Source organism: Pteropus alecto, unplaced genomic scaffold, assembly GCF_000325575.1.
Source record: "Pteropus alecto unplaced genomic scaffold, ASM32557v1 scaffold67, whole genome shotgun sequence".
Classification (NCBI taxonomy): Eukaryota; Metazoa; Chordata; class Mammalia; order Chiroptera; family Pteropodidae; genus Pteropus; species Pteropus alecto.
The window spans coordinates 3325616-3348678 of record NW_006441061.1 but is presented as its reverse complement, the minus strand read 5'-3'; the positions used below and the strand labels follow the sequence as shown (position 1 = coordinate 3348678).

Below are 23063 nucleotides of genomic sequence, written 5' to 3'. Positions count from 1 at the left end.
AAATGCAAGGCAAAAAACATTGAACAAGGCAAAGAGGAATGATTGATATTAATGAAAAGCACAGTTGACTTGAGCTCAATTGATAACAAATTTCTACATACAGAGCAACATTGCGTCAAAATATACAAATCAAAACTGCCAGAAATGAAAAGGGCATTCAGCAAAGCCATAACCATAGAGGGAGGCTTTGGTATGTCTCTTCTAGAATTTGTCTGTGCATGTGTGTGTACATACAAAACATTCACAAAACATTCACATATACACAGATAAGTGAATACGTGTGCATATATAAATACAGTATTTGAGTAACAAAATTAACAAACTTGGTATTATATAAATGAAAATATAATTCTTTATGAAATGCTTACAAAAATTGATTATACACTAGACTGTAAAGAAAACCTCAGTAAGTTTCAAAAAGTCAATGTCATATTAGCCACATTCTTTGACCTTACATCACATCTAGGATTTAACAACATGGAAAGAAGTCCAATCCAACCATTTCAAAACACGCACACGTGCGTACACATACAAGCAACTTTCAGGTCAAAGAAAAAACAAAAAAAAATTTAAAAGAAAAAGTCTATTCCGAGACAATAACAATAAGAACACTACATGTCAAAATTTATGAGATCAGGCTAAAGTGGTCATCAGAGGAAAATTTATAGCTTAAAAAGTATCCTGTGAAACTACTAAGGATTAATACAAAAGTTGTGGGGGTTTTGCATGGATGGACAAGCACCGCGCTGACTTAGACATTCGTTAACGTTCTTTGTCCTTGCAACAAGCCGTGTTACAGAGAGGAAGACGAAGTGTAGAAGGGACGTGTAAGTAGCTCCACGTCACATAGCTGGCAAAGGATGGCGACGGGGGTCGAGCTCAAACCTGCCTCTCCAGAGAACTCGCTGCCGCCATCACAATAGACTGCGGCCGCTGCTGGATACCATGAGTCACTCATCTGCTTTTAAAATAGCTACGCATTGTTACAGGAAGCCATTAAATCACAGAAACATATGCTAGCACTTCTCAAAGGAGCCGCTTCCACTTCCGTTCTTTCTAGTGTGGCATTGTGTTTCCAAAATTTCAATAATTAGAAATAATTTCCTCTGTATCAGAAGCTCCAAGCTTGGTAGGTTGAAACCCACGGATTTATTCTTTCCCCAGAGTTTGTTTTCCCTCTCCCCTCTTAAAAATGCAACGCGGTTACCTCCCCAAGGTGCCGGCAGTGGCCGTCCCGACCATCCCATCACGGCTTCGACCCGCGAGCGCCGGGCGTGAGGTGACGGGACGAGGGGCGAGAGGCAGCTTCGTCTCAGATGCGAACCTGGTGCAGATTTGAACCCAGCTGCCTCTGAGGGGCAGGCTGAATGCTCGGCCCGGGAGCAGGATGAGGGAAAAGGACGAGGCGGCAGCTTAGCCTCCTTAGCGCCTGTGACCCTCCCACCGACCCCACAAGGGTTAGAGACAAAACCGAAGCTTGGAGTGACTGAGAAACCCGCCCGAGGCATCGCAGCGAGTGCGTAGGATGTGAACCCAGGGCGGCCTGGCTCCCGCGCCCGTGTTCCCACCCACCCACTCACTGGCCATCGGAAACACTCAGGGAACAGCCGTTTCTCAGCATGGACGCCTCGCCCCACGCCGCCCTGCGAGGGCCGGTGCTGGCCCGTCTGCTCCTCGCAGGTCCTTGGTTCCGCATACAGAGGTCAGGAGGAGCTCGCCCACGAAGGGGCTGGCGCACCATTTCCTCCGCCCCGCTCGCCCCCCGCTTACACCCTGGGGGCACGGGGAGCTCACTACTTCCTAAGAGCAGATTCCAGCCTTAGTGTGTTCATCATCTACCTCCACAAAACATGCAGACTCCGACACCTGTCTGCTCGCTAGGACCAGAGAGGACGTCCCAGGGACCCAGGGAGACCTTGACCCTCAGCGGCTCCTGTTTATAGGGCAGAACTGCCCTATAAACAGCCCTTCACTCCCACAATAAAAACTCCAAAAGCAGCAAATCTTTCCACAGTTAATACTGCACAAATCCAGGGAAACTGCTTCGGTATTATTAGCCCATAACTGGAAATGTTTAAAAGCCGAAACTGTAATGATATCATAAAAATAGCCACCTCCCACTCGTACTGTGCCAATGCTGTGCTAAGCCGCATGCACAGAACTCACCACAATGGCAGTTATATACCAATTTGTATCACTCATGCATTTAATGTCTGATTTCCCCATCAGACGTAAAGTCCCTCCACGTAGGAAGTGTGTCTCTCTCCACGATCTCAGTCCCCAGTGGCTGGAACAGAGCCCGCAGGAGCCGCTTGGTGAACCTTAGCTGACAGAATAAAAGCATGCACGAAAGCATATTTTATTGAATCCATACGATAACTTTAGGAAGTACATTATTCCTCTCATTTTGTAGCTGAGAATCAGGTGTTGATAACGATAATAAAACTGAGCACCTACTATGTGCTGGGTCCTAAGCTAAGAGCTTTGCCCAGGTTATTGACTCATAACAACACCACTGCTATCAAGGAGGTGTTATCCCTACTTTTCAGAGAAGGAACTGAAGCCGAGAGAGTCGCATCGCTTATTTGAGGCCACGTGGCTGGGAGATGACAGAGGCGGGATCTGAACACAGGTCCATCCAGGCTGCCGTATTGTTGGCCCTTCTATTGCCCCGGCCAGTCCTCTCTGGTGCCTGGCAGCTGGTGAGGCAAGATGAACGGACCCGGGAGCATCCGGGCTACGACTCTCCCTGTCTGCTTTCTCCTTTGGGATCGACGCTCTCCAAAAGGCTCGCCGTCCCTTGATACATCTTCCACCTCCTCCCTCGGCCTCCCTGGAACCCGTCACGGCACATCTGTCCAGGTCCCATCCTCGGCGGGCCCACCCAGGCCTGGGGGCCCTGCCAACTCTGCCACGTGACAGGCAGCTGTGGTGAGAGGGGGCGAGTGTGGGGCTTGGAGCCAGGAGGCTTGGCACCCTGGCTCCGCCATTTACCAGCTGGGTGGCCTCAGGCAAACTGTTCCTCCTCCCAGGGCCTCAGTTTCCTGGACTGTGATTGAGGGTCATGACGGTGGTCGTGAGGAGTCTCCTGGCCCAGGGCCTGGACCATTGAGATGCCCAAGAAGCTAAGCTGACCCTGAGCCTGGCTCCATGGCGAGGCCCCACTTGGAGCAGCCCATGGGAGGGACGCATTGGCTGGGTTTGCCATAACCCTGGATGGCGCCCAGATGCCGACCACGTGGTGGCCACCCACCTCAGACAGGCCACTGCTGGGAGCTTCCGTCTGGGTTGGGACGGCACAGCTGGGACATCTCGGCTCCTTTCCTATTTATACGGAGTTACTGCAGCAGATGACACTGTGTTATTGGCCTTGTTAAGATGGACAGTAATTAGCCCAGCTGCTGGCCCTGGCTGCCATGGGGCCGAGCACTGCCAGGGACTGGGGCTAGACTGGGAAGTCCAGATGCGTTGGAGGAAACAACCGTAGTAGTAACAGCCACTTGCTGTGACAGAAAAGCTGGCCTCGCCTGTGTCATGGCATCTAGGTACTTCCACTTCCCCATTCCACGGATTAGGAAACGGGAACTCAGGGAGGAGCAGTGACTGGTCCACGATCACACCGCTTGCAGATGGGGGAGTCGGGACTTGAATTCAGGCCTGTCTGACTCCAAAGGTTTAGGACGGAGAGCGATGCCGAGCGCTGAGGGCTGGGAGCCCCTGGCTGGCACAGGGACGAGGGTCCCAGCCACGGAGCCGGGGCGTGAGGACCCCAGCTGTGGCCAGCTATCCTCCAGGGCTGCTGCTGGCAGCCAGCACCTGCCACGTGGCTTGCCCGCCCGTGCGCTGGCCCTCCTCTGAGACGAACAGCTACCCAGCCACGCTTCTGCTCTGCTCTCTCCTTCCGTGCCCCACACAGGGCCTGGTGTCACTGCGGTGGCTGCAACAGAAGTGCCAACCAGCCCTCCATGGTGGGACAGAGAGCCCCAGGGCCGGGAGTGAGAGGCCCTCAGCCCGCTCTGCTGTACATGCCCTCTGCGTTGGGCTGGTCTCGGCCCCAGGGGGCGTGCGGCCAAACCCTCTTCCTGACAGCGCATCCAGGCCCCCCACCGGGGTCTGTCCACAAGACACCCCGGCCCGAGGAGGGAGTGCCGGGTTGACAAAGGAGGCGCTCTCCTGAACAGACACCTTCTCTTCAGCTGGGGGACACCAAGCTGCACGGAGCGGAGTCCGCCTGCAGCCGGGCACTCCCCGGGCCAAAGCCGTGGCTGGCACCGGGCTTCGCCGCAAGCCCCGAAACTCACTGCTCTCTTGTTTCCCCCATGGCCGCCCTTCCCGCTTCCATCCCGAGTCTGGTTTTGGTTTTACTCACACAGCTATCTGTTTAATAAGGAAAATTCTGCTGTGTTGAGGGGAAAAAAACGTCCACGGCAGGAAAATATGCCACATTTCCATCTTAGGCTTTCCATTCTCTCTCGCTCTCCCTCTTAAAGTTTGAGATGAAAGACTTTTTTCCATGTTCTCCTGCTCTGCCTTGAAAAGATCACTTTCAAATTTCAGAAATGGGGAGTGCTGGCGCCCAGAACTATACTCGTGTGGTTCGATCACATAAACTGTCCTGATAAATTCCAAATGAAATAACAGAGCAGCAGCTCGTCAGGTTTTTTTTTTTCCCCTTTTTTTTTTTTTTTAAGAGAGCATGAAGTAATTCTATCTACTGCAGGAAGAAGTCGCAGCGTGCGGCTCAGGCCCCCTGTCAAGATGCAGAAGACTGGGAGTATTAATTAGTGCCCGCTAATTAATATCGATCATGCGAAACATGGACTGCAGAAAGAAAAAAAAACCCTCATTTAAAGAATGTTCCTCATATGAAATGTGCTGGAAGTTTACTGACATGGAGACAGATGTTTCCCAGGTCTGCAGAAAGGGGGCAGGCCCAGACGGTCACATGTCAGGTGGTCAGAGCCCATGTTTCTTGGAAGAGCACATGGCCTCATTTATCGCATGGTGTGGAGGCTCATGAATCACAAAGGCACGTGGGCAGAAGTCCCACAGCCTGCCCAGAACCCGGGGTCCAGGGGACTCAGATCTCCTCATGGCTCCCCAAGGTAAAATGAGGACATAACCACAGATCCCCTCAGGCCACGGCGATTCCCTGGGAATCTACAGGTGCAATGGGGTAACCTACGGTTTGCAGATTTTCTCCTAGAGAGCTTCGGGGGCCAGATGGCACATGCCTGGATTCTGACCGTCAGTGCAGAAAAGGCATGAGGGGGTGGCATTAATCTGATTACTATTATTTGGATAGTTTTGTGCTGGACACTGTGCTAAGTGAATTACATGTCCTACCTCATTTAATCCTTCGACAGCGCTGTTGACAATAGAGAACTGGCACTTCCATCTGCCTGACATCCGCTCCCAATTCTTTTGGAAACAGCCCTCGCTCTTCCTTTGGGAGAAACTGTACCTCCCACACTCATAATCCATGTGGTTTTGGTAGGTCTAGAGTGGTTCCACTTCCTCCTCTGCCCCGGGGATGAAAACGAATTTTAAAAATGAACCACTTGGGAAAGAAAAATACACCCCAAATAATTCAGAGATGAAAGAAGAAATTAAAATTTCTACATATAGGATACAGTCAGTCACATAACTCCTCCACAGCTTCGAATGTTTATATTAATAATTAAGAAAGATTAAAAAAAAAAGAAATGAACTTAGTGTTCATTATAGAGAACTAGAAAAACAATAAAACAAAGTAAAAGAAGGTAGGAGAAAACAATTGAAAATATCAAAGCAGAAACAAATTTTAAAAAAGCAAGTTGGTCCTTTGAAAAAGTCAACAAAGTAGACAATCGTTTGGTATTTATGATGGAGAAAAGAGGAAAAAAACACAGAGGTCCAATGCTAGGGATGAGAGGGAGAATATGATGCCAAATATGGAGGAGGCGTTAAAATAGTGGAATGTATAATTTTTATGCCAACATGTTTGAGAATCTAGATGAAATGGGTGATTACTAGGGATATCTATCTTCCCAAACTTGTCTCAAGAAGAGGCAAAAACCTTCAAGTTACCAATAAAAATAAAATATTAATAAATAGAGAAAGATGCTCTAATTAGAAAGTACAATATCCAAATGGTTTTATGGAACCCATCCATAAACCTTAAGAGAAAAACCAGTGCTATTTACACTGCCCCAGAGAACAGAAAAAGTCAGAAATATCTGCAGCTCTTTTTATGACTCTAGCATAACCATTATACCTAAATCTGACAGAAATGGCATCCAAAAGAGACCAATCTCATTAATAAATAAAGATCCACAGGTTCCAAACATATTAGTAAATAAAACTCACCAGTGTTTTAAAATAATATTAGCAACCTGAACCAGTAGTATATTAAAGATTAATAAAGCAAATCGGTTTATTACAGGAGTACAGTGATAGTTCAACAAATGATCTTGAGAGGTGCTGAAAAGTCATTAATAATTTTAATACCCAATATCGATAAAGCACTGAGCTAGGGACGGATTTCCTCATGTGGTAAAAGATGCACGTTAGAAAAGTCAAAACAATGTTCTTAATATGAAAATCCTATTATTACGAACAAGAAAATCTGCTATGATGCTGTCATCTAATACTGTTCTGGATGCACAAGGCGATGAGACAAGACAAGACAAGACAAAGAAATGCGTTGTAAATATTAAAGACGTACGTAATATAGATAGAATTAGTTATATTAGTTATATAATTAGAATTAGTTATTTTAATATGTAATTAGATAATCTAAGATAGTCAACTGAAAAACTATCAGCACGAAATAACAGAGTTAAGTTCAAAGTATATATATATATATAAATCAATAGCATTCTTCTATATCAGCAATCATCAGCTAGAAAAGGGGAAAAAAAGGACATGTACAGTAAAAACAAAATTATTAAAACCGTGGGAGTAAACTTAAAAAGAAATGTGTAAGATCTATAGGAATAAAACGTATTTAATAGAAAAATTATATAACATTTATTAGAATTAAATATGCACATCTGTGCTCATTAATTCTTCTTTGAAGACTCTACTGAAATAAAGCACAAGTCATATAAATATGATCCCTTTCTCTATAACTCCCTGTATTTAATTGTCACAATGAGAATGTAGCACTGGTACTTAAGATAAAAATAATGTAAAAAAATTATAAGGATATGGAAGAATACATAAGTAAATGAGGAAATGTATACTATTTCTAGGTGGGAAGACTCAGCATTACAAGGGTGTCCATTATTGCCTAATATATGAATTTCACATGATTCTAAAATCGATTCCGAACTTCATTTGGAATGAAAACAGAACCTTGCCGAAAAGAGAAATGACAGACGGGGCTTGTCCTAATTCCTGTATAAAATTCCTATAATTGACTTCAAAGTTCACCCAGAAGAGTAAATAAATGAAAATGAAACATGTTTGAAAAGAAGAGCAAAGAAAGGGACTTACTATGCAACGTGCCACGAAGCTCCGGTCACTAAGCAGCGTGGCACTGCTAGAGAACTGGACGAATGACCGACGACACGAAGTAGGGAGCCTCGCAGCCCGCGTGAGGGCGCGGAAACTGAGTGAAAGGCAGAGGGACGTTTTTAATCAAGAGGGAGAGTGTGCGTCCTCCAATAAATGGCATTGGGACAGATGATGACCCATTGAGGAAAATATAAAGCCGGATATCTACTTCATTCCTTAAAACAGAATAAATTCCAGATGAATTAGGAACTGACATCTAAGTAGTAAAAAGAGCACCAGAATATAGGAGACTCTTTTGACAACTTTGGGTGAAACTTAAGCAATGAAGGGATGATTCACACACTGCACGAGCAATGCAAATACCTTACACAAGATTGAAAGGCAAATGTCAAAATGAGAAAAATATCTGCAATTTAAAGGCAGTCAGTAGTTCTGATATATAAAGACTTCCTAATAATAAAGGCAAATAATGGTATAGAAGATGATCAATAAAGATGTGAAAGATGCCCCAGCCTCACTAATAATCAAGGAAGTACAAATTAAAACAAGTTTGTTTTTTTTTTCCCCACTTATACTGGCGGAGGTCAAAAAGGTTGATAATATTTGGTGTTGACAAGAGTGTGCAGAAATACCACTCCCATACCATACAAGGCCGACGGGGGTATAAAGTGATAGAAACTCTGGGGAGGAGAATTTGGCAGTAGCTATCAAAAATTTTGAATACGTATTTTCCAGGATCTGCAGTAAGTCCACTTGTAGAAATGTATCCTATAGTAATACTCTTAGAAATTGGCAAAATCAATAAGGAATATTCATTGCGCCATTGTTTGTAATTTGTAATTGTGAAAAAAATACATGGTTTACAGAGAAATGATTTCCGAGCAGAGGAAGAAGATGATAAAATATATTTTATCAAAGGATAAAAAATGTTTTTAAAAACTGATATGAAAAGATACTCATGATGCTTTTATGTGAAAAAATAAATCAGGTATGATGTTATACGAGAGAGAGAGAGAGAGAGAGAGAGAGAATGAATGAGAATGTATTGTCCAGTCTGTTAATGGTTGCCATTTTTAGGGATAGAATTTTACAGTTATTTTCTGCTTTATACAATTTTATGTTTTTTTTCAGCCTTCGGCTATGAATATGTATTACTTTTAGAAATATAAAAGAGTAAGATCCTTCCTTCCTTCCTTCCTTCCTTCCTTCCTTCCTTCCTTCCTTCCTTCCTTCCTTCCTTCCACCCACCCATCTATCCCCAAACACTCTGGGGGCACGGAAAAGGGAGCGGATATTTTGTGCAAATGATTTCCCAAACATTCTTAGCTCCTGTTGCAGACCTGGTCTTTAGGTTTTGATTTAAAGGCCACGACCGACCGTCTCCAGGCCATTGTTAACACTTCATTATCTCCTGACTGCTCTCCCTGCCTTTGGTCTCCACCTCCAATCCATCCCGCACCCTGCGATCTTTCTAAAACCCAACCAGACTGTGCCTTTGCCAACACAATGACCCAATGACTCTCCACCCCCAGCGATCTTCTGGGTTCGGCCTCAAGCCTGCATCTCTGGCCTCTCTTCCCACTCTCTGCTTACAAGATGCCAGGGCCGTGAGGGCACCCTGCGGTGCCCCGGATGAGCCCTCTGCTTTGAGCCTCTGAGCCCGGCAGATGCACTTCCTCCCCTCGCCCACTGGACCTTATTCTTCTCCTCCAGTTGTTAGCTGGCTCCTCCGGGGCACTCAGCACACAGTACCCTTTCCTCGAAGACAGCATTTACCAGACAACCCCTGGGGGCAAGGGCTGTCTGTGTCTTAACCAGCTCTGGGCGGAGGGGCTCAGAAAATGATTGGAGGGCCACAGGATGCGGAACCTGTCCATGCACGCACGTGACTCTTTAATTCGGCACCTGAAATTCCGCTGCTCAGCAGAACAGCGTGGCCGTGGCTGCCAGGCTCCCCAGTCCACAGTCCCTGGTAGGGTCGACCCTGTGTTCTGCTGTCTCCCAGTTACACGCTCACATTTCCCTGAGTGTTACAAAGCGCTTCCAGAGTAGCTAACGTCACTGAGAGGAAATGCAAGATGATTCTCCCAGGCAAAGCCTCAGAGACCTGCCTCGCATCGGGAAGAACCAAGGCTGCCCACGTGTGCCAAGGAAAACACCCGCGCCTGTCTTTCCAACCCTGGCTCAGAGGTTCGCTACTGTGCACAGAAAGGCTCTCTGGACGTCTGAGGCCACCAGGATCCTGGCCAGAGAGTGAGCTCACGGCCGGCCCGCTGCTTCCATCATCGAAGTATTTTCCACTCCCACTAGTCCACGCTCACGTATCTGCGACCACGCTTCATCTAGTCTTAAGTCTAACAAAAAATAACAGAGGCAAAGGCAAAACTGTCAGATCCGGTCATTACTCAGTGGAAACCGTGCAACCAAATACGACATTCCTAAACCTCGGCCACCGAACCCTGCATTCTCTGGAAAACGAGCAACAGATTTTCGGAGAGTGAGCTAGGTCCAAACTGATGTTCGCTTTCTGAAAGCAAGTTCTTTTCTGATTTTGCAGAAATGAAACGAGAGGCTCCTTGGGCCCCTTCGCAGGAAGAAGGCATCTGACTACTAATTTATTGGTGGGTTTCCCATCGGTGTTTTGATTTCTCCCTTCCTTGCCCAACAGAGATGGCAGGATGAGTGACCCTGCAGGATGCTCGTAGAAAACTGGCTCTCGGGGACCAGGGGCTCCTCTGTCTGCACCTCCTCCTTCTCCTCCGGACACACTGTGTACAGAGGCGCTGGGCGCAGCCGGATGCAGCCAGCCTTCTCCAAAGCTGCTCCGTGGTCTGGGTCACCCGTGGGAGCTACTGGCCCCACCCGCTCCTCACCCCAAGCCTGTGACGGCCTCACCAGGGCAGGACACCACTCGGCCCCACCAGCAGGGGGCGCTCGCTGGCCCGGGATTGTGCCTGTTGGGTGGGATGCAGGTGGGGTCGGGGAGAGCTGAGGTCGCTGGCCGGGATCATGCTTCAGGCTGGAAGGCCCACCCACATCTCCTCTCTGGGCTGCCTCTCCCCTGCCCACTAGACTCAACGTCCTTGGGAAATGATTCAAAAAACCTGACCCCCGGCCACCTCCTTGGGACGCACTCTTCTAGCTGGTTGGCACCAGCTTTACTCAGTCCTGGCTCCTTCCCTTCTTCACGGCTCCCTCAGGTCCCAGCAGGCTTCGGGGCCAACGCTACCCTCATCGGGATACGTCAGGGGCACGTCTGCAAAGTGGCAGGGAAACACGTCTGCTGAGCAGTCAGAAATGGTGAGGGAGCAGGACAGGAAGGAAGGTGGCAGGTCACTGGCGGGGGAAGGAAGCTGCAAGGGCACACGGCGATGCGCTTAGGGACCAGCCCGCTCAGTGCCGTCCCCCATCTTCCTGAAAGGACATCAGTGCTGCAGATATTCACGGAGCGCCTGCCACATTCTAGGCACAGGTGTACAGAGGAGAACCAGGCAAGCGTGGCCCCTGACCCCATGAGGTGTCCAGGCTGGCAGAGGCATTCAAAAGAGGCATCAATTACACAAATAGTTAAGGGCACGAAGCTGCTAAAAAATAATAATAATAATACTCTAGTGCATACTCTGGAGAATTATCCTCAGATGCTAATGAGTGATCCCAGAGGAATCAGTGGCATTTGTGAGAGAAACCAGTGAGTCGTGTGTTTTAACACTTAAACGGGGTTCATTACCTGCTCTCCCTGCCTTAGCTGCTTAACTCCAGAGATGTCAGGTAACCTGCCTGAGGTCGCTCAGCAGATGCACAGCAGAGGCAGGGTTTGAGCCAGGTGGCTGGGCTCTGGGGCCCACACTCTTATCTACTATGTCACATTAGTTACTCATAGCTCAACACATACATAAGAGGAATGATATCAAAACTTGAGACATCTGTGATCAAATCCTGCTGTTGTCACTTATTTGTCCAGGGCGCCCCTGGGTGAGTTATTCGACTGCTTTCTTCAGTTGAAAGGGACTAGCATCTGGATAACGTGGGCACTCAATGAAGTTACTTGAAAAAAAAAAAATACACAAACTTTAAGGATGATGGAGTATATTGTGCCTGTTCCTGGAAACCTTTCAGAAGAGTCTAGACAGCCCCTCATGGAGCCTCGCCAACTCATCACTAAAATTTTTGTGGCTAGAAAAATGGCTGAAACCCACCTCACTGTCTGAGACCGACGGACAGACAGACTGCTAGAATCTAAGAAGAAATGCAATATACTATAGGCGGATGTAGAGGCCAGACATTGAGCAAATTTAGACTTTGTCTCTTGAAACAAAGACAATTTGAGCCTGTACCCAGCCTCAGAGACCCAGGGCTACACAAACTAGAAACCTTGGGGTCAATGTCTAGGTCGCTGCCCAGCAGGAGCTGGTCTGAGGGGCTCTGGAATGTTCCAGTCGGCTCTTTCCCCTCCAGCTCCTCGCATCCATGTGCAGACTGTTACTCCCAGGAAGAACTGCAGTGTGTCCGAGGGAAACCCGAACGCTCTGCCTGTGGATAAACCCCAAAGACGACAGGGTTTATCTTGGTCAAGGAAACGCTCAGAGGAAAGGAAAGCCAGCAAGGGCACACGGAAAGGTGGGCCAGTGACGGGGCCCGGATGGCACGGAGACGGGGCTGAGACAGGAGAGCACATCTCAACAGCCTGCCCCGGAGGCAGAAGGAAGTTTTAAGGCAAAGCTGTCTTTTCGGTCACGATGAGAAAATGAGGCGGTGACAGGGGAGAAGGGTCCGAGCTGGAACCACAAGATGATGACAGAGAAAAAGAGACGCGTGAGAGGAAAAAAAAAAAAGAATATAAGGAAAGTCAAAACGCGGAGGGATAAGAAAATAACGCAGCGAAGGCGGTGCTTTGGAAACTCCAATCGTTGTTGACGTGAAAGGCCAGCTCGGCAGGTGTCCCCCAGGGCCAAGGGCAAGGGCAAGGGCAAGGGAAGAGAGAGTGCGAGGGGACGAGAAGGGCTGTGTGTCCCAGGAAAGAGACCCATCCCCACACACTTCCCGGATCAATGTCTGAATGATCAATGTCTTAATTAAAAAAAAAAAAAAAAAATCTTGCAAAGATCCAGGCAAAAAACAAAAAGCACTCCCCACCCTCCCACCATAAAACAGAAAAGTGACCCCGCCCCACCCAGTGGGTTGTGGGAGCCCCTCTCTCTCCGCTCTCATTGACCCTGACACTCCCCCAGCATGAGGTGGGGATAACGGCAACCGCGGCCCGTGGGAGAAGGGGCTTCTCGAAGGCAGGAAGGGCCGTTTGTTCGTGAAATGTTAGTGAACATCTGGGCATCTGTCACTTGCCGTGATATTTTAAGAAAAATATTGTCCCCTAGTAATTATGGTACTTGAGCATACATAAAGACTCACAGAGACTCAATATGTGATTTTGGATGCCGTAAAATTTCATCGGTGCACATTTTTTCCGTATAAATTTACGGGGTTGTTCCGCCATTGCAGACCGAGGGGCATGGAAGATGCCAACTTCTGGACGCGCTACGACCTCGCACAGGACACGGCACGGGCTCTAGCGGCAGCCCCGCGACAGCTGTCTGAGACGCCAGCACCTCTCCTGCAGGCACGGCCCCAACAGCTGGCTCAGAAAGCAAGCCCTCGGGTGGCGATGATGGCCGTGGTGACGCCAGCGAGCTCCGACGATGAGCGCCCTTCCGCGGGTCCCAGCGGAGAGGCCGTCGGGTAGTCGGCTGTGACGGCACAGGGACAGGCATTTCTGTCAAGTCCAGTGTGGGGCGAGGGTGCTTCCTGCCAACTCCCTGAGCGCGGGGCACCCTGGAAGTGGGAGCCTGCGCTCGGCCATGGAGGGGCCGCACTGAGTGGGGCTGACGACCGTGAGGCTGGGTGGGGTGGGGGTGAGGGAGCCCAGGGACCCCAATCAGAAGGTCCATTTGGAGGCTGATAAAGCCCATCTCAGCTAAAGTGGACAGTCCGCCTCGGGGCAATGGTGGAGGAAGAATAATCTGCAAATGTCCTACTTGGGTGCTGCTCCGGCTGAGGCTCGCTCCCCTCGCTCGATCAGGGTTTCCTGACGGGGATCTGGCCTGGATCTTCCTGTCGGCAAGACCCCTGGGGACTCAGACCCCATACAAGAGAACTGCCTTGAGCACAGCGGGGAGAGCAGGGGCCCCGGGCACGCGCGTGCCGGTCACCGAGCCCACCGCCACGGAGCTCCTACTGTGTGCCAGGCCGTGGGCTGAGAGCTGCACCTGCACAACCGCACAGAGGCCTCGTTTTACAGAAGAGAGAAGTGAGGCTCTGAGACGCTGGGTTGTTTGTCCGAGATCACGCAGCGCGTGAGAGGCCGCGCTGAGACGGCGCCGTGGGTCTCTCTGGAGTCTGGGCTCCGACCCGTGGTGAGGCCCCGCCTCGCAGGGCTGCACGTGGAGAGTCGAAGCCTGCGGAGCTGGGGTGGGGGCACTACCATTTGTGGGGTGACCTTGAGCCAGACCTTGTGCTCTGGGCCTTGGACCTATCTCCTCGGCTCATCTATCAACAGGGCTTCAAGCATCATCAACCCACCGTCCGGATGCACAAACAGACTCATAGAGGTAGGGTGACTTTCCAAAGGGTCTGCTGGCTAGCAGTCCGAGAAGCCAAGATTTGAATCGAGGTCTGGCTGGCCCCACACCACGCTCCTTGGACATCCCGGCCCTGGATGGGCGGGCTGCAGGGACTGCCTTTCGGTCACGAACCTCTTCGTTTGGTCTCATGCCGGGAGCTGGGCCCTGTGGTCGCTGCCCTCCGAGATCCCTAGTCCAGACCTCATGGGCTAAGTCACAGGCCCCGCCCTCAGGGCAGGCAGATGTCCCTCCGTGGAGTGGAAACATCCCCGGGCCAGAGCAGGCCTTCGTTCCAAGTGGATTACCAAGAGCTCAGGCAGGAAAGTCTGACTTAAGCCCAAACTCCACTCCAACTGGCTCATGGGCCCCGGCTCGGCCGCATCTCTGAGCTAAGGCCTCGGAGCCAAATGCCTCCTCCAGTAAGAGGCGTCCACCCTGGTGTCAGCACTGCCCCGGCCATGAACCTCAGGACACAGCCTTCTGAGACTCTTCAGCTTTAACAGTAAGACATCGGTGTCGACCAGTGTGGATGGGCTGGGCCTGGGAGCAGGAGGGCCGCTGCCCTCTGGGGCAGCAAGCAGCTGCTCCAGGGATTAAGCCCTCTGAGGCCAGCCTTGGAAGCCAGTCGCATTGGTGCCATTTAGGGTGATGGCTCTGGAGCCAGGTGGTCTGGCGGGAGGGCCAACTCTGTCACTGACTTGCTCTCAGTGGTCTCAGAATAGTTCCTCTGCCCCTCTGACCATGCGTCTTGGCCTCTGTAGCAGAGGGCAGGCAATAGTGATGCGTCCCTCGTGTGGAAGTCAGACAGAATGAGCTGAGGTGTGCACATCCCGCAGAACAAGGTCACTGCTCAGTAAAGGTCGGGGTGACATGGCATTAGTAGAGAAAACTGGCAGGCCCAGCCTACAGAGAAACAAGGACCCCGGTGGCATCTTCGGCTCCTCCCCACTGCCCCCTCCGCTCCCAGCCCCTCATGTCGTGTTACACCCACAGCGAGGGCTGAATGAGGACGTGACCACCGTGAGAACAACTCGCTCCCTGGTCCTGCTTCCTCTCTGGCCTCAACCATGGCTGGAGCTGTAAAGAGCTCTCTTGTTTGCGGGAGAGGAAGCCTAGTGGCCCAGACAGCCTTTCAACTCCTCAGGGCAGCATATGGGTAAGGAAGCCAGGTCTGAACACCCGCTCCCCCAGGTGGCCCTAGACAAGCCTCCCACAGGACGTTCTTTGTTCCCAAGACGTGGTGCTCGCAAAGCAGAGTCTGATGGCGCAGTGCGCCGGTCCTAGTTGCCATGAAGGGACTCGGGGTTTGGCAGTGACTGACAACGAATTTAGGGTAGTGACAGCTCATGGGCTTTGCTGTCAGCAGTTTCTATGGGACGTGGGCAAATTATTTAATTTATCTGAGTCTCGGTTTCCATTTTTCCATAATTCCAACCTTGCGAGGCTGCCGTGAGAATCAGAGCTATTGTATGAAAAAGGCTTTAATAATCAACTGGAACAGTAGTAGTGACATTTGTGACGCGAATGACAAATAACATCTATTACCACTTACTATGTGCCAAACATTGTGCTCAGTGCTTTTCAGGCATTGATTGATTGATTGATTTTTATTCAACAAACGTTTATCTTGACGTGCTAGAAGCGAGGAATACTGCAGGGATCCCTAAGCCTCTGCTGCCGTGGTGCCTGCTGCCTAGAGAAGGGTCACACGGGAAACAAGTCACCTCGCAAATAAGCATTCAACGAAAACTAACGAGAAGAACAAAGGAGAAGTATGGTCTTCCATCTGAGGAGATGCCGCTTACGTATATTTTCTAGATGAGGACAGATGAAGGTCAGAGAGGTAGGTCACACACCTGGTAAGAGGCAGAGCTGGGTCCCGAATCTCATTAAATGGAGATCATGATGCCTGTGACGGCATCAGCAGGTCACCTATAGAGATCCCTGGATCCCCAAGCTCCCTCGTGGTCGAAGGGCCACCGCTCAGAGCAAAGGCGAACCCCGAGCCTGCCTGAGAGCAAACCGGTACTTGCTGTCCCACCAGGTACCACTGTGACCTGCAGCCCTCGCCGGCCTGAGTCACAAAGCTGGGGGGCTTGGTCCCATGGGCCACTCACCCCTGCAAGGAAGGCATGGGGGAGGGACTCCGCAGTTGATAAATGAGTTTAGGAAAGTGACTGCCTGGTTTTTGAGAACTAAGCGTAGCAGGTGTCACTAGTAGGTGACAACCCAACTGGGAGGCCTCCGTGGAACCCTGGGTGAAGAGACCCAGGTCGCCACAGACCAGCGCCGTGGGCCCTGGGGTGCCTGTCTATAAAATGGGGAGAACAAGAGCACCTCGGAAGGCTGCTGTGGGGCTGCAGCGAGGTCAAAGTGCCTTCCTCAGTGTCAGGCGGGGGCTGTCCCCGCGCAGACACCGCAGGGCGAGCTGGTCCCCGCTCCAGCAAAGCGGATTCCAGTAGGAAACAGGACGTCCCGGGGGGAGGGCCTGCAGCTCTGGTCCTCGGCTTGCTTTGTGATCTGTAATGTCACTTCATCGTCACTCGTGTATGTGTCGCCTTCGTGGTTTTTGCCAACACAGTACTATGGTATCACATTTTTCACCGTGGTAAAGTGCATGTGACATAAAACCCATCGCTAGTGACATTTCCCGTCGCTCGTCACATTTAGTACGTTCACGCCGAGCTACTTCCTGTCCCTAGGGATTCGCCGACTCGGGACGTTTCACGTCAATGGAATCACATGATTACGTGGCCTTTTGTGCCTGGCTTCTCTGACTTAGCCTAATGTTTTTAGGGGTCATCTGTGTTGTAGCATGTGCCAGGACTTTGTCCCTCTTCATGGGTGAATAATATTCCACTGAGTGGATACACCATGTTTTGGTCTGTCTACTCACCCGTTGGTGGACCTTTGGGGTGTTTCCACCCTTTAGCTATTGTGACAGTGCTGCTGTACAAGTGTTTGGTTGAACACACCTATTTCCAATCCTTTCGGGTCTACACCTGGGAGCGGAATTGCTGGGTCACTACATTTACTTAAATTTCTAAACTGAAATCATGGATTTAACGTGCTAATAACGTTGACAGAAATACTCAGCTATCGAACTAAGAGAGGTTACCCATGTGCCATCTAAAATCACGAGGGCCGCACGTCGTGCGCGTCCTTACTCTGGGACACTCGGAGTCCGCGCATTCGCACGCTAACTGCCCATGGGGCTGCCGCGGACTAGGGTCCTGGGAGCTGAGGCTGCGTTGGGTGCGGTCATTATTACCTGATGGGTTGAAAGCACTGTTGGAGGGAGCCAGCCAAGGCTCAGAGCCAGAGGGACAGCATGGGTTATCGGGCCCGAGGGGTTAGCTTTCAGCCCACGCAGTCACGGGAGCGTGGGGCACAGAGGAGAGAAGGGGGTGGCATGGGAGCGATGAGGCGGAGGGCCCGGGGCTTCGGCCGCCACCGGAGATGACGGCAGAGTGAAGGGCCCGGGAGGGGTCTGGGGCTAGTCCCAGGCTGACTCATCCTTCGCTGCTCTCAAGGCCGACACGCCGGGTGCCAGGAGGAGAGGGCGCGGCAAGACCTGAGGGGCTGGCGCTCAGGTCTCCTTCCGACATCCTCCAACCAGGAGTCCTGCCCGCCTCAGAGACCTCCGCCTCGGTGATCAAGGCACGTCTAGAAAGAAGGGGCTGTGTTGGATGAGGACTCTTTCATCTCTGACTTAAATTATACATCATGCACTAAGGTTCTAACTCTGATGTCTTCCAGAATTCGAATGAGACATAAACACACTCCCAGAAGCACAGAGTCTGCATTCATTACTGGGACCACCTTGAACAAATAAGAGGTGTCACCGAATCTATTTATAGTTTAAACATCTCTCCACTTAAAATCTATTGAGGTGCTTCCCACACTAAACAAGGAAGAATGTGCAGCCCTAACAATCATTCATTCATTTGGGCTCCACGTCGGGGGGCAGAGAGCGATCGTGTCACACACGGGGACGTGGAGGGGGGTACAGGGGCCCTGAGCAGAGAAACGGCGTGCGCAGAGGCAAGTAAATTAATAAAAGCTGCCATTTAAAATCCGTGACATCAGTCACTTTAAAATAAGACCGACGCGGAAAGTCAGTGAGGCGGTGGTGAGCGGGGAGCCCATACGTGGCTGGCAGCAGCGTAAGCTGGGACGACCTTTCTGGAGCGCTGTAGGGATTCCAAAGCCAGAAAAATACTGGTATCCTTGACTCAGTAATCGCACCCCTGGGAATTTAATCTGAGGAAATAATTTTAAAAGAAGGGAAAATGCGGTACAGGCGAAGATTAAAAACGAAAGAAAACAACAGAAACTGGAAACGTTCTCATGTCGAACAGCAGGGAAATAGCGAAGAAAAGGAAAATAAACCTCGTGACAAAAACATGGAAATGAAGATGTGGGAACATTAAGTGCTGGACTGGCGGGAGTTTAGGCGCTTAAAAAAATGTCCAGCCGTGTCACACAGTCGTTTGTGCCTTTTTAAAAAGTATGTATTAATCTTTAAGATAAAACTGTATTCTAATCAGTGATATCGAGCGTCAGATTTAAGTTTCTCATCGAAGTAGCAACAAATGTATGTGTGTGTACGTGTGTGTATATATTTGTAAATATAAATAAATAGCCGACGAGCCCCCAAAGAAGGTGGTTTCCTCCCCAAACACCAGGAACTCTCACGTCGGTCCTCTTCCTGGTCATTTAACTGGTTACCGCCACTGTGAGGGGCACGGGAAACTCAGGTGAGCCGCCAGTGACCCCCAGGGTCTTGCCTTCAACCAGGAGAAAGGAGCCGGCAGCCCCTCCCCCAAGGCAGTCCTGAGGGCCTGGAGGCCTCACCGGAGCCACCGAGAGGCTCCCTGGTGCTCCTCCACCAGCTCCTCCACCAGCTCCCGCTTCCGCTTCCCTCCAGACGTGACGTCCCTCCCATGGCCCCCAGAGTCCCTGCCCCATTGGCCTTCACCCACGCCGTTAGACTGGACCATGCAGCCTGGCGTTCCGGGCCCTCTGTGGTGTGGCCGGGCTCACATGCCACTCACGGTGTAGGGTGACGCAGGCTGGTCCATCGGATACCAGTCCTGCTCGCGGAGCCAAAGACCAGGGTTTCCCTCAACCGGTACATGGGCGGGTCTGGAAGGACGAATCGGCCCCTGAGCCCTCTTAGATGTGTCCCCTGCTCCCTGAAAGCTGACCGGGCCTCCTGAACTGAGCCCTGGGCATTTGTCACCGCTGGGCAGTCTCAAGAGCCCCGCAGCCTTTGCTGGCGCAAAACCTCACTTCCGAGAGCCTGGGGAGAGGACAGGAGAAAAGGCGGGAGGCCGGTCCACCCAGAATGTTCCAAACGGACCAGCTGGCTCTTAGGGTGTTGTGCCCATTTTCATCAGCAGACATACGTGAAGCTGGATTTTCACAGACAACTGTGAGAAACACCAAGTTCTGGAACGAGCTGTCGAATACATACTCCAAAGTGACAAATTCATACCAGAGATGCATTTACATATAAGGTAAAAACATGCAATAAAATTTTCTGTTGTAATTTTCTGTATTCAAAACATTTTAAATAAAGATTACATTTAAAACTTTAAAAAAAACAGTGTCAGCAAAAGGATGCCTGCTGTCCTTACTCGGGAAAAAAAATACCCTTTATTCTGAGATTATGCTCTGCTTACACTGATGGTGAATTAATGATGATCGTTTATATTCTCCTCATCTGCCATTAAAAGAAGAAAAAGTTGGCAGCCTTGTGAGAGTCCCCAAACTTTCTTTCTGAAGTTCCTCTTGCCCATGACGCTGAAGTCTGGGACCCACTAGCCTGAGATCGCAAGCAGTTCTCTGGCAGCGGTCAGGCTGCTGGTTGGCACAGAGCGTGCCAGAGCTGGAAACACCCAAGGGTGGCTTCTGAGCAAGGGAAGCGAGGTAGCCAGGCAGGGAGGCAGCTCTGTCCCTGCAGGCTGGAGGATCTCCGAAACTCACAAAATACTTGAAGGTTGAGTAAGTAGGAATTTCATTTTGGCAGAAATTCTCAAGCTCGAGTTCACCTCTTCCCTCTTTTTTTTTTACTCTGTCAGGGTTTATGTACTTCTGTGGGATTGATCGCCTGGACCCCAATCTCACTCATACCCTCGAACCCTGGCTCCTCTCCTCGGCCAGGGACAGGCCAGCGAAGCCCCATCTCTGCATGATCTCAGGAGGCATCCCCCACCTCTGCACAGGCTTCCCAGTGCTGCTGGAGGCACTCGCCCAACGCTGCAAACCCCCACCCTCCAGCCCTGGCAAGGCCCCAGCCCCCTCCGCAGTCCCGCCCCTCCCATTCCCTCTGGCGGCTGGTTTTCCCCCAGCAGCTGCCCACCGCCCCCGTGCCCAGCTGTCCCTCCCTGCGGGCACCCTGCCTCCTGAATGAATGACCTCGGCTTCCTGCTCTGCCCCTCATCTCTCTCCACCCACCCTTCCCTCGGCTCCCCGGGCAACTGGCTCCCTGGCTGCCCGCATGCTTATCTGGGCATCTTTACTGTCTCCCGGTCTACACTGTGTTTGTTAAGGTTTAAAACAACATATCTTTTCTGATTAAAGGGAATTTATGTTCATCCTAGGAAAAAAGATAAAAGCATAAAGAGAAAACTAACTTAACTGCCTGTAATCCCACGGCTGTAAAATAAGCACTCCCAGGACTGAGGTGTGTCCTTCGCATAAACACACTCATCTGGACAAGCCGACCGCATGCTGTTCCGCTGGCTGAAGGCCCCTAGGGACTTATTCTTCAGTGGAAGTGGAAAAGGTCCCAACCCAAGTTAGGTACTGAGGCTGGGCACCTCAGATGCCTCCCGTGAGGGCCCCGGAAGTGGGCAGGGGCTGGCACAGGCCTTGCTGCCCTCCCAGGTCCGCCCTGTCCAGGCCCTTCTTGACCACATGTAGTCAGAGCTATCGCTTCACACAGGTGCCCGGCTGGCTCCCGGGTCTGGGAAGGGACGGACGACGCAGCCCGCGCATCTGACCCCGTCAGTCAGGCACTCCTCTGCTGGGGCACCCCGAAGCCAACTCTGAAGGTGGGAAGAAAAGCAGGAGAAGGAAAAGGACAGGCCTCCTGGGGCGGAGAAGGGCTGGCAGCCACCAGACAGCCGAGCTCCCCGCTCCCTTCCTCCTACGGGCTCAATGACGTGATAATGGCAACGATAATAACAATCATAATAATATAAAAGCTGACCCATGTTCGGAGCTCACCATGTGCCAAGTTCAACAACACTTGTCATCTCTGTGTTTCCCAAAGTGTGGACACACTTCGCTGAATCGTGGGTGGTCTGGGGATGGATTTTTGTATCTATTTTAGGGTGTATTAGAGAAGCTATAGTACATCAAACCCTCAGGATCACGGACGTGAATACAATAGATAAAGAGAAAGGAAGAAAGAAAGTAAAGTGAAGACAGTTACCGGCACCTGAGGTTTGGGGAAACACTGCATTGTCACAGCCGTTCCACACCCATACGAGACACACAGGGAGGGCAGGTGGCACCCCGAGGAGAGGCGACTGGGGTTAAGATCCCAGAGCGCGCGCCCCCCGCCCCGGCCCCTGCTGAGGCTGGCTCTGCTTCTCCTCCGCCTCGCCCTCGCCCTGCTGATGCACCCGCCGCTCACACGTGTCCTGGGGCAGATTCTCTGGGCTCTGGCCCCCCGACGGCTCACGCCACTGGCCATTGGGCACTCATACTCCCACGGGTCTCTATTACTGGTCCTGTCCACTGAGGCGCCTGTGGCCGACACCGCCGGGCACGGTGGGTTGGGTTCAAGGGCGTTTATGCAGCCGCCGAGAAGGAGTGAACTGGGTGGCATGGGCGGGGTGGCGTAGACGGGCCAGTCCGCTGTGGTCCTGGCAGTCGCGACCTCCTGGGGCCTCCCTCGTCAGAGCGACCGAGGAATGGCAGGTCTGGAAAGGTCTCCCAGCCACAGGCCACACCAGCAGCCTCCTGGGGACGGGACACAGGGTGGCTCATCGACCCTTGCCAGGTCTGCTGCATGTCAGCAGAGGACAGCGTGACCCACCTTCTGGCCAAATCTTCCTCTGAGGCACGGCAAGCCCAGACAAGGCACCACTGGCCCCGAGGTCTGGACGCGTCTCTCCAGGAAGGATCGTCTTCCATCCCTTGTAAGGACAGACAGCTGAGATGCGGGGGCCGTGCCATGGGAGCAGAGTACAGGGAGGGGGGACGCAGCGGTCCCGTGGGATCCCCTCTTTTCCTGTGGGATCCTGCGGGATCCTGCGGGATCCTGTGAGACCCGAACACGGAATTCTCATCTCTGCTGGGACCAGAACAAGAACGTGAAGAGTTCAGAATAGGTTTGAGCCTTTTTATAAAACTCTGGTCAGGGCAAGTGCCGCCCACCCACCAGGCTTGGCGACACTAGCGCATTAACGACGAGCTGCGTGCCGAGTGAGCGTCGGGCACTGCGCGTTATCATCCGCGCAGTCCTCACCCGGCCCCCTGAAGGGGTTCTCGTCATCACGCCCACGCTGCGGCAGAGGCCCGCCCACTCTGGGCTCAGCTAAATGAACCTTGGCCAAGGTCACCTGGCCAGCAAATGACAGAGTGGGATTCAAAGCCACCTCTGCCAGATTCCTTCACCTCTACTTCTTGATTATTCAACACCTGCCCTAACTGGGCTGTGAGTCCCCAAGGTCGGGGCCCACGTCTTCTCTGCTTACAGCCATCTCCCCAGTGTCAGCCCAGTATCTGCTACACCACAGGCTCTCAGTAACTATTTCTTAAGTGAACGAAAGCGGAGAAAAAGATAGATAAGCCAGAACGCTTTGGGTTGCTGGTGACAGAAATTCACCTGAAACCACTTTCAAAAGGAAGAAGGACTGAAGAATCAATCCTAGGACGGCTCACAAGACCAGAGGCTGCACCACGAAACCCAGGCAGCCCCAGGGGTGGGGG

The 23063-nt window shown here is 51.3% G+C and overlaps 1 protein-coding gene across 1 annotated transcript in view; it reads right to left on the bottom strand.

Annotated features, from left to right (window-relative positions):
* RALGPS1 (Ral GEF with PH domain and SH3 binding motif 1) overlaps positions 1-23063 on the bottom strand; it is a 229692-nt gene that overhangs the window by 39175 nt on the left and 167454 nt on the right. The gene's annotated exons all lie outside the window — the stretch shown is intronic.